Source organism: Pongo abelii, chromosome 13 (genome assembly GCF_028885655.2).
Source record: "Pongo abelii isolate AG06213 chromosome 13, NHGRI_mPonAbe1-v2.0_pri, whole genome shotgun sequence".
Taxonomy (NCBI): Eukaryota; Metazoa; Chordata; class Mammalia; order Primates; family Hominidae; genus Pongo; species Pongo abelii.
The window spans coordinates 57,846,255-57,858,464 of record NC_071998.2 but is presented as its reverse complement, the minus strand read 5'-3'; the positions used below and the strand labels follow the sequence as shown (position 1 = coordinate 57,858,464).

Below are 12,210 nucleotides of genomic sequence, written 5' to 3'. Positions count from 1 at the left end.
AGTGAGAAACATACACGATAGGCAGTAAGTGGAAATCAGGGCAGTAGAAATCAGGCAGTGTCTTGGAAGGCAAACCAATCTAGAAGAACTTACTCTGTACTAAATAAAAGGATATGTTCATTTTCTAAATAACTTGACTCTTTAGAGAACTTAGAGAATGAGAATCAGAACCATGCTTTGATTTCCAAATTCAGAACCATAAAGTCTAAAATAGCTGGGCAAGTTATGCTTTATTTACCATATTAACATAAAATAAAGGACTTCTATTAATATGAAATATATAGGTCATGGGAGCCTATATAGTTTGAGCTGCAGAGAGACCGAAGTACACATTGTTGATTGCAGTTTCCCTTTTATTGAGAATCACTTTCTGTTGGGAGTGGACAAGCACAACTCTGTTTTATAAGTATTCATACTATATAATGTGTGCCCATAGGTCCTTCTTTCATACTGCTTTTGAGTCTATATATTTATTTGGCTTATAAGCTCCGTAAGGACAAACAACACATTTTCTATACCTTCTTACCTGCTATGATGCCTTTTATTTGTTATTTGTTGGTTGAGTGAATGAATGAATGAATCTGGTATTATTTTTAACCAAGTTTGGCCTGTAAGGGCGTGCAAGCATGAAAGGTCAGAATCCTAACTGGCTTGTCTGCACAATTTGGGGATGAAGCAGTTAAAGGAACATTTGTTTATACAGAAAATTAAGAATGAAACCCACTTTCAGGAAGAAATTGCCTGAGCTTCTTAACGCCAGGAATAATGGAATATTTTTAGAAGCACTGGCGTTCTTGAGACAAAGGTGTAAATTCAGAGCAAGGCAGTAAGACAAAAATATAAGAGGCAATTTATTAGAGCAGAGAGGAGCGAATTTGGAGAGGAGCGGTAGGCATTTGAATTTATGACAGAAAAGGAAGCGACTCAGAAGGAAAGAGGTTACAGTCCAGGAAAGAAAAAGACCAGCTGTACTAGCCCTCACAGGGAAAGAAGAATAGGTGAATACCACCTACAATTCCTTATTACTTTTCTGGCCATGTGTTTATTTGAAAGAGTAGTGTGTCAGGAGGCCCTAGGCTTAAATTCCTGGTACCCTGCTAACCCACTAACAGTTAAGTAGGAGGCTCAAGCTTCAGAAACGAGAGCTGGGAAGAACTACAGTAAAATCTCAGCACTATCTACTTTGGAATTATCTTCGAGAAGGAGTGTACAAATACGTAGAAAATCAAAATCCCAGCTAATTTTTAAAAGAAATGTGGCTTAATGCCTTCCGAATGTGCGCTATTTTGGTTTTTTTTATATTGCATGAATTTTTACAAAGCAAGTGGGAAGGTAAAGGAAGCGTGTTTGGAGGTCAGTAAGGACACCTCAAAGGTCATCTCATGGGACACTGGATCCTCAGTTTTATCAGCATTGACACAGTGGGGAGTTCTTTGAGAGCATGTTAGCCCTTCTGGGAGATGGGGCTGAGGCTAGAGACAGGAAATGATGGGTGGGGATGTGGACATCAGTATATTCATTTGTGAGATATTGGCAAAGGCTGGCTCGTAACCAGTTACATTTAGCAGATCCATCAAGTTTAAGTTTCTTTGGTTGACTGTGTTAATATGTAAGTTATTATTTATTCTAAATAGGAATTTCTAAATAACTTGAAACAGTGTTTTCAGTAGGTTTATTGTCTTCTTTAAAGTCTTATTCAAGTATAAATTTGCCCATTAAATCTGTGTTCTTCAGTTTCTTTAAAAATAAATTTAAGCTTAGCCTTTCTATCATCTAAAAAAATGAGCCCAAGTTCAGTGTCTCCTCTGTGTTTGCTAATCTGGCAACGCGAAAAAAATTGAATGTTGGGCGGGAGGAATTTTACAGGGAAAGTTTTCCTTTTGTCATGTTACTGCTTTTTAATGCTTTTCTTTGTAAAAGGATAGGAGCCATTCCTTCTTTCCTTATCCTGAAAAACGTTAAGAGGGTAGGTCAGAGAGATTGTGGAGTCAGATCATGCAGGTCTTTGTAAGCTATTGCAAACAATTAGGCTTTTATTTCAAGTGAGATGGGGAGCCATAGCAGGGTTCAAGCACAGGGTGATTTGTCTGTCTTGTGCTTTTAAATGATCACCCTGATGACTGTTTTCTTATAGACTAAGGGATGCAAGGGTGGAAGCTGGGAGACCAGTTAGAAGGTGATGGCAGTAATTCTGGCAAAAGAAGATGGTGGCTGAGTGAGAGTGGGAGCGTGGCGGTGATGACGGGTGGTCGAATTCTGGATATATTTTGAAGATAGAACCAACAAGATTTGCTGTTGGGCTTTGGATGGGACAGGAAGAGAGGAGTGAAGGATGACTCCTTAATTTTTGACCTGACCAATTGGTATTTTGATTTTCTACGTATTTGTACACTCCTCGAAGATGATTCCAAAGTAGATTGGAGTTTCCAATTATTGAGGTAAAGAAGACTATGGGAAAAATAAGTTTGTGTGCATTACGAGTTTAACTTTGCATGTGTTAAGTTTGAGATGTCCATGAACCACCCAAGTGGATTGTTGATTAGGAGTTGGATGTGTGGAGTCTGAGGGGGAGGGGAAATATCTCTGCTGGAGATGAAGATTTGGGGGTTGAGTGCATAGGTTTATTTGAAGTCAATGTGATAAGATCATTTGGAGAGATGAATGCAGGTGGAGAATATAGAGGACCAGGGACTGAGCCCTGCGTGTCTCCAGTGTTTATGGCCCTGTAGATGAGGAGGACTAGCAAAGAAAAGAGGGAGGAGGAGCAGCCTGTGAGGCAGGAGGGAAACTGTGTGTGAGTGGTGCCTTAGAAGCCAAATTAAAGGATTTTAATGAGAGCCAAAGAGTGCTGATATGTCAAATGAGATGAGGACTGGAATCGACCATCGGCTGTTGCAAGGTGGAAATGATCAATGACCTTCTGAGTGGTCACTTTGGTGGGAGGTGAGAACCAAAGCCTGTCTGCATATTCAGGAGTGCATGGGAGAGAAGAATTGGTACAGTGAATACAGGCAGCTCTTCAGGAGTTTTCCTGTAAGAGGAATAGTGGGATGGGGCGTCAACCTGTGGGGAAGTGAGTTCAAGGAAGGGCCTTTGCTCTTTCTTTAAAGAGAGATTTTATAATAGGCTTGTATGCTGATGAGGGTGATCCCAACAGAGGGAGAATTTGTGGGTACAGGGAGTGTGTGGGGGGCACAATTGCTGTAGGGGTGACCCTGAGCAAGCCAGGTGGGGTGGGAACCAAGGGTCTGCAGAGTGGGGCCCATGGTCTGATGTGGGTCTGGGAGTGCTTTGTTACTTGTCTAAGAGGGGAGATAAGAAATAGAGAGGAAACAAACTTTATAGCAATTTGGTAGAGCAGTTTTGTCTGTTGAATTAAATAAAATGTTGGGACTTATATTTTTTGTCTTTCATTTTTCTAGTAGCCTATTTTTTATTGAGGTAGAATCCACCTAACATTAACTATTAACCATAATTAAAGTGTACAATTCAGTGGCATTTGGTACATTCACAGAGTTGGGCAACCGTCACCTCTATCTGATTCCAAGGCACTTTCATCACCCCAGAAGGAAACCTCCCATCCTCCCTCCTCCAGCCCCCTGGTAATCACTAATCTGCTTTCTGTCTCTATAGATTTGCCTGTTCTGGAATGGAATCTCATAATATGTAGCCTTTTGTGTCTTGCTTCGCTTAGCTTAAATGTTTTCATGATTCAGCTACACTGTCATATAGATCAGTATTTCATTCCTTTTTGTGGCTCAATATCATTCCATAGTATGGATGGATATACCACATTTTGTTTAGCCATTCATCAGTTGAGGGATATTGGATTGTTACCACCTTTTGGGTAATGTGAATAGTGCTGCTTTGAACATTTGTGTACAAGTCTTTGTTTGAATGTCTGATTTCACTTCTTCTGGGTATATGCCTAGAAGTGGAATTGCTGGGTCCTATGGTAAGTCTATATTTAATTTTTGAGGAATATGTTACTGTTTTTCACAGCAGCTGCATCGTTTTACATTCTTACCATAGTATATGAGGGTTCCAGTTTCTCTACATCCTTGCCAACACTTGTTTTCCATTTAAAAAAATAGTTTCCAGCCTGAGCAACATAGTGAGACCCCATCTCTACAAAAAAATTAAAAAATAAAAATTAGCTGGATTTGGTGGCACGCACCTGTAGTTCTGACTACTTGGGAAGGTGAGGCGGGAAGATCACTGGAGCCCAGGGGATCCAGGCTGCGGTGAGCTATGATCACACCATTGCACTGCAGTCTGGGTGACAGAGCGAGACCCTGAGACCCACACTGCATCCAGCACTGCATCACGACACAGCCTTCCAGCTCTGTAGCACAGGCAGGCATGCAGGGGTGCAATCATAGCTTACTGCAGCGTCAACTTTCCAGGCTCAGGTGATCCTCCCACCTCAGCCTCCCGGGTAGCTGGGACTACAGGTGAGCACCACAACACCCAGCTAATTTTTTTTTTTTGTAGAAACAGAGTTTTGCCATATTGCCCAGGCTGTCTTGAACTCCTGGGCTCAAGCGATCCTCCCACCTCGGCCTCCCAAAGTGCTGGGATTATAGGTGTGAGCCATCGTACCTGGCCAAGAAAAAAGTTTGGGGGGCTCTAGTAATTCATTTTTATTGTATTTTGCCAAAGTACCAGACCATGGTGGGTTGGAAACTGGAAAAAAAAAAATTTAAAGCAGGCCTCTCCCTTTCCACAGAATGTTTGAAGATCACTTGTCTAGTGCCCAGATGGAAGGTTGGCTTATGTAAGAGTGTGGCCACTTCATAGTAACAGATGCAAGCTGTTCGGGAAGTGGTAGTGGGAACAGCTTTGAAATGATGCTTCCCCAACTGGGGATGAAGAGACAGATCTCCACAGCAGCCCCTGTGTTTTAACAGATGCACCTCTGTCTAGAGGTGGGTGCCACTGCACATCTGAGAATAGACATTGTTCTCTGCATGTTGAATCTTGAGTATAAGTTGCTGGAGTACATGGTTGGCCAACACCTGCAAAAAGGTTTGGGTTTCAGTTGGTGAAGGTAATACACTTAGATATTTTTGTCTATTTATTTTGTGATCTCGGTTTAAAAGTTAGAAATGGTGCCTTATTTCTTTTGGTTCTGACTCAGAGTGGCAGCCTCCCGTGCAACTTCAGCCTTCCTTCACATCCAAGCTGCACTCTTTGCAGGAGAAAGAAACATTTAAGGTGGTGCTTACAGATCATGAAGTGTTCATGTATTATTCATTTAACACACAGAGGCTGTCAGCAGCTCTGTGAAGCGAGTTGCAGAGCATCTACATTTTACCCAAAGGTCAGATGGCCACCGTCAGTGACGGGCTCCACGGAGTTGAAGGCTTCATGCTCCTCTGTGATGTGTAAGCAGCTTGCAGAGGACTCTGTGCTCCCAAATACAACTTTTCGAATCCATCTGGCGTTAGCAATGTCGTGGACCAGGGAGTCTAGCAGTTCCTGATTTCACTGATACCATAGGCCTCTCCTTCATGATGACCAGGACTGCATGTAAAATGGGTAGCTTGCACCTCAGGGAGCGGACTTGCTTAATGCTGCATGTCAGACTTAGACTTTTAGGAAAAGGTCATCTGGCTGCACCTCCCAAGTTTGCAGGTGAGAAAACTGAGGTTCTGCTCTCTGTTGGGAGCACCCTCAGATCTACTTGCTCTTGATCCAGAACGCCATAAAGGTGCCCTTTATGTGAGGTGAGGTGACATTCTGTGACAAGTGGCCATGTGGGGCGGTAGAGAATTCTGTACGTGGAATCTGAATGAGACCTATGACTTAGCAGGTTATGTGGCAGTACCAGATGCTTCCCTGAGAGCCTCGATTTCCCTACCTGCTGAGAGAGGGTGAGGATGTTGGCTCTGTGGAGGCCACGCCAGTGTTGTGAGGATGAAATGGTGTCTGATGTGCAAACAAGCTCAATAATCACAAAATGCAGGTAAAGGATGGCAGGTGTTATCATGACTTTCCCCCATTTTTTCCTGCGAGGGCTGTGTGGGCATTTCACATAGCTCTTCTTGTAAGGGAGAATGATGCTTTTGAAATGTTGTAGAGCTTGGCTCTGGCACGAAGGAGAGTGGGGCAGAGACTCAGAGGGCTGCGTTTGTTATGTGTGCATCCTGCCCTGAGCTGTATTTCTCAGCCAGTAGGATAGAAAAACATCAACCCTTGTCTTTCTCTGCTTTAAGGAAAGCTGAATGTGTTTTATGCAACATTTAGAAAAGGTTGAGTTTAATTTAAACTTCACATTTTAGAAATGACTTATTATTTGCTAAATTTCAAAGAAAAGAGTACTTTGTAGGTAAATCTATTTTCCTTATGTGACCATTTTGTTCTCAGCTTTAACTTGGAACAGAGAAGTAAGTGGGGCTTTCAGTGGCAACAAGGCCAGTGAATGGAAGGGCATTGGAGCTATCCCAGGAGATGAGGTCTTGCTCAAGTTCCCGGCTCTGGAGCCAGTAGTAAGATGATCAGTCTCTTTTTTTTTTTTTTTTTTACATGGAGTCTCTCTCTGTCTCCCAGGCTGGAGTGCAGTGGCATGATCTCAGCTGACTGCAACCTCTGCCTCCCAGGTTCAAGCAATTCTCCTACCTCAGCCTCCTGAGTAGCTGGGATTACAGGTGTGTGCCACCACACCCAGCTAACTTTTGTATTTTTAGTAGAGATGGGGTTTCTCCATGTCAGCCAGGCTGGTCTTGAACTCCTGACCTCAAGTGATCTGCCCGCCTTGGCCTCCCACAGTGCTGGGATTACAGATGTGAGCCACTGCACCTGGCCTGATCAATCCCTTAGAGCTTCAGTTACATCTGGAAAGTGGAAAACAATAATAACAGATGTATCTATTTTTATATATGGATCACATAAGGAATTATGTAAAAGTATGGCAGAATCTGTCATCTCTCATATTCTTGTATGTAGACCTTTTACCGTGGCTTATGTATCTTTCTCTTTTGGCAGGTGCCTGGCAGTGGGCTGTACAAATGAAAATGATTACTATCATTAAGGAGGGCTAAGCGTATGTGTATCATGATTCTTGAAATTAGCTAGACATCGTGGTCTGTTGAGTGAGGAAGATGGAGCATACTAATTTTAAGCAGATAATAAGCATTTGGAAATGGCAGCTTTAAAGATGTATTTTAAATATATTACATTTATGATATATATATGATATGTGTTTGCCAAGTAAAACACACCAGTGCTTTGCAGGGAATGTGAAGAACACCAGCAGGTCCCTTTATGCCTAGAGAATGGTACAGAAGCAAGCTGACATGCGGTTGGATGAGGACAAGCAGATTTCTGTCTTTCCTTCAAACTTCTTTCTCTTTCTCCATACAAAGAGCACCCCACAAGGCAAACTGTGGGCAAGATTGAGAGCTGTTGGGCTCCTAACATGTCCTCTGTGTAAAGCACTGCCATTTGACAAGGCCTCCTCCAGGCTGTAGTCTGGAAATAGCAGGACTTTCCAGGGGCCTACCTCAGGGAGGTCAGACTCACTCATGTAAGGATAAGGTCCATTCACTGCAGCATGTTAGCAAGAATTACCAGGGTGTGTACCCACACGGAGGGTCAGCTTTGTACTCCTCCAGGTGCCTGGCATTGTGCAGTGTTCTCAGATGGCTCCCGGGATGGTTTGTCGTTTCTTAAATGAGTAAGAAACCAACTGTGGAATCTTTTCTGTTCGTTCCTCATCTACCTGGAGTTAGGTATTCCAGTGAAGCATTCAGTGAAATAAATCAGACACCAACAAACATGGGGTACTGTCCCCAGGCCACAGACATCTTGGATTTATGCCATGTAGAAGCTTCCCTTTGGAAAACTTGAATTTTAGGGACTTAATTCTTTATGTGTGACTGGTATTTTGATTAAGAACGCAGCCCCGCCGGAGAGTCAGGGGTGCTTATTCAATATTCACACTTAACAGAGAGGATGGGTGTGCAGGCAGAGCGCTGTGACTTCCTCTAAGCCTTGTTGCTAGTGTTTAAGAGGAGGAGCCAGCCTACGAACTCAGATCCCTGAATTACTTTCCTGGGCGCTCTTTCTTCTAGTATATCCTGTGTTTTTCTCTTCATTTCCTTCCTTTTCTTTTTCTTCCCTTACAAACACATGTGCAGCTCCTCCAGTGTCTGTAAGACAATGTCTGACCACTCTGTGTATAACTCATTTAATTATCTGGATAATGCTATTATCCCCATTTTACAGAGGATATTGAAGCATAGAGACAATGCCTGTTAGGTAGGGGAAAGGAGGGGGTCCTGTTCCGGTGTGGCACGTGGAGGAACTGAAGCTCAGTGATGATGCTGTTTATCTAAGGACTCACTGGGCTACAGTCTAGCACCCTCATGTCTTAAGTATTTTCAAGGAAATGGTGGCTGTGATTGGGGTTGAGAGTGCACTTGGGAATATTCTATTTGCAGAGACTAAAGGCATGGATGCAATTTCTTTAGCTGTAATGATGAGATTCACCTGCTCTGGTAGCACATGCCTTATGCAGAAATGCCCCTATCTGGGGTTGTCGTTCTGTAGCACATTAGTGTCGCAGTAAAAAACTCAAAAGCAAACTTAAACCCTTCGGCATATCAGGTGTGGTGTTTCTTTTTACATTGCTATTCCCAAAGCTCAGTATAAACTTTAAGATACCTTTATGAGCACAGTAAAGTCACTTTTAATTTTGTGGTTATATTTGAATTTTCCTTTTATTTAATAAGAGAGAGTCAAGTGGAAGGGTCAATATATGATAAGGGTAGAAATCACAAAATTAAATAACTAGTGATTAGCTTTGAAATCATAAGTGCAAATAGAAACACAATCAACTACTTTCAAAAATATTTATTCTCTTTGTTCCCCGTGGGCATCAGCTGTTAAGTGATTACATATTCTACTTGTTATTTTATTGTTAAACTCCTGTGACTAAAAGGCCTGGCAGTTTTCCTCAGATAATTTTTGAGGAAGATGTTATTTAATCTTCACCTAGGCTGTCAGCAGCTTATCATGAGATTGCTTTTACGTCTTTAATTTATTCTGTAAAAGCTATAGATTGAATACACAGAGCAACTACATAGGTTTTCATTTTGGCTAAAGATTGCAGCCTAGAGAATACACAGGGAGAGGGAGAGAGAGAGAGAGAGAGAGAGAGAGAAGCTCTGGAAACTACATTTTAGGAATTCCTAAATGCTCTGACATAGCCAGGTAGAACATATTTACTAGAAAACATTGCCTGTCTGTTTTCAATGCTGATGTTATCTTCATGCGATTCAGGTGTGGCAGTGAGTTCCATACCTGCCTGCTTAGTAGAGGGACCCAGCTCTCTTGTGGGCACATCACAAATCAAGTTGGCCAGTTTCTGTTACTCATTTAGAGACCATTTGTATTTAAACATCCCAGAGAACTGGCGTCTTGTCTGTTGGGCCCTCCTTGGATGTGACACTAGGCAGTTGGGTTAGAGCTTCCAGCATCCTCACTCATGAGATTTCCTCATTTGAATCTGACCTGAATCCACAGGGCCCTAGTGATTTTTTTCAGGGATGGCGTGGAGTACTTCTGGAGTTTATTTTCCCTGCTTGCCTCTTCAGAGGCATGGCCCAGGCCAAGTACAACTTGAATAACCTTCAGGAAAGCTGTGCTGTCCTTCTGTCGGCCGCTGTCTTTGAAAATTGCCTCCAGAGTTAGTGAGCAGGAACAGTTAAGATTTACAAACAATGATGAAGCTTGTCATGCATCTTTCACCATTCATCATCCAGGTGCTGTGCCTGGGCGGTGAAGTGTTCTTCATAAAAACCAGCTCAGTGTGAAATACACCTCGCTGCAATGTTTACTGCTTTGAAGCTCGTCAGCGGCCCTTTATAGTAAATCCAGATTGCGATGTGACATTACAGTATATCATTGCCCGGCGCAGTGGGGTTTACAGTAGGAATGAGTGCAGTGCACACCAGATGAGGTGTCCAAATTGAATTATGTCAGAATTTGGCTGTTATATGGGGATAGCTTTTGTTTTCTGAACACTGAAAGTTAGCTTTATATATATTTATATTTATATATAGGCATATACTTCCCATCTTGCCCATATACATGGGGTATACAATAGATGCTGAGGTCAGGTTCCAAATGCGCTTCCTGGTGTAAAGAATGGTGACCGGATTTTATGTACCTTCCAAACTGTTGTCCATTGAAATTGGCATAAATGGAATCTTTGGGGGGAACTAGAGTAGATGGTTATTTCAGTTTAGAAGCAGCTTTGATTTTGCTGTGTGTGAAGTGACCATATTTGCCATCTTTTCCTATGAAAACTTGGAACACTTTCTCCTGGGAGTATTGTGGTACATTGGAATGTCTGTTTGATAGGAGGGCAAAGAGAAGAAACCCATACAACTGTTGCCACCCATTGTGGAGCGTCTTGCCTGTCCTGTTGAGCACATCTGCTTGGGGAGGTCTCTGAAGCCAGTGGCTTATTTATTATTTCTTTTAGTGGGTATCAAAATCCTAGTGCTGCCTAGTGTTATCTTGAAAGATGCTGCTTCCAAGAGATTGATGGTGTTTTAGCTTAAATCTGCAAAATAAAAGAGCACACTGAATTTATTGCATGATCAGGTTTATTTACATTCATGCTAAAAGTGCCGATATTAAAAATGAGCTCCATAAAAAAATAATATTCAGAGACAGCAGCTGGCTCTGCAGTCCCATGATCATCTGCTTAACACACATATTTTAAAATTCTCTGTTAAGTATAGCAGGATTGTTAGGAGAGTCATTTTGTGGTCTTTAAACACCTAGCTCTACATTGAATCCGAGATCTCTCCCCCACGTATACGTGCACAAAATCTGGGTTAGGGATTTCCTTTACTTTAAATGCAGAGGTCAACATAGCCTTCCCAGCCATACTCTCTGCCTCTTAGTTGCAGTGTCTTCTTACTAGAGATGATTAACTCGGCCAGGTCTGAGCTTCCTGAGGCAGCGAAAGAAACAATCACAGGCGTATGGAACTTGACCTCTAGGGGCAGTAGAGGAGCCAGAAGCTTTTCATTGGCTTTGACTCTTGGAGAACGAGAGACTATCCCCAAATCAGCCCAGTAGTTTGTTTTTACCAGGGGGGTCGGCCCAACATGTACAATCACTTTATTAAGATTTCGAGATAAAATGTAGGACACTCAGTTAAATTTAAATTCGAGATGTACAACAACAAATGTTTAGTATAAGCATGTTATGAATATTTTATTATACTAAAAATTATTTGTTTCTGAAATTTAAATTTTATTTATTTATTTATTTTGTGCCCAGGCTGGAGTGCAGTGGTGCGATCTTGGCTCACTGCAACCTCCGCCTCCTGGGTTCAGGAGATTCTTGTGCCTCACCCTCCTGAGTAGCTGAGACTACAGGTGCACGCTACCAAGCCTGGCTAATTTTTTGTATTTTTAGTACAGATGGGGTTTCGCTGTGTTGGCCAGGCTGGTCTCAAACTCCTGATCTCAAGTGATCTGCCTGCCTCACCCTCCTAAAGTGTTAGGATTACAGGAATGAGCCCCCACTCCCGGCCTGAATTTTATTCAGCACCCTGTATTTGTATTTGCTAAATCTGACAACCTTGTACTTACCTGTGTCTTCTCTGAAACACCCTGGGATAGAAGGCAAAATGGAAAGTGAACAAAGGAGTGCAGTACCTTCTCTAAGCATGTTCAGTAATTCTAAGGGTGGTTTCAGTTTTTTTCTTTTTTTGAGATGAGGATCTCACTATGTTGCCCATGCTGGACTCGAGCTCTTAGGCTCAAGTGATCCTCCTGCCTTAGCCTCCAGAGTATCATTTTTATTTCTACAAAAATAGTACAAGAGGGCAATGCTAATCATGCTTGGAAAGCTCTTATTTTGATTGATGTTGTTTAGTAATTTCTTGGTGAAAAGTTTCTGGATTGTAGTTTATCCTTGAACATATTAACATATTATTTCTCCCTCTGCTTGGGTGATACATAGGTCCAGAAAGGTCAAAAGAATATTCTTTCTTTGTTTCTATTATGTAGGCTAGACACATTCATACATGTAAATGAAAGTTAATCCACTGCTGCTCAGAATGAAAATGGAAATTTATACTTTTCATGCATTTTGTTCCGTTGTCTCCCTGGTTGTGCCAGGCCTAACAGTGACTCTTAAAGCTCTTCTGTAGGGCCAGTTCCTCAATGTCTCTTTCCTTAAGTC

The 12,210-nt window shown here is 42.1% G+C and overlaps 1 protein-coding gene across 2 annotated transcripts in view; it reads left to right on the top strand.

Moving 5' to 3' along the window:
- DMRT1 (doublesex and mab-3 related transcription factor 1) overlaps window positions 1-12,210 on the top strand; it is a 126,790-nt gene that overhangs the window by 75,596 nt on the left and 38,984 nt on the right. The window lies entirely within an intron of this gene.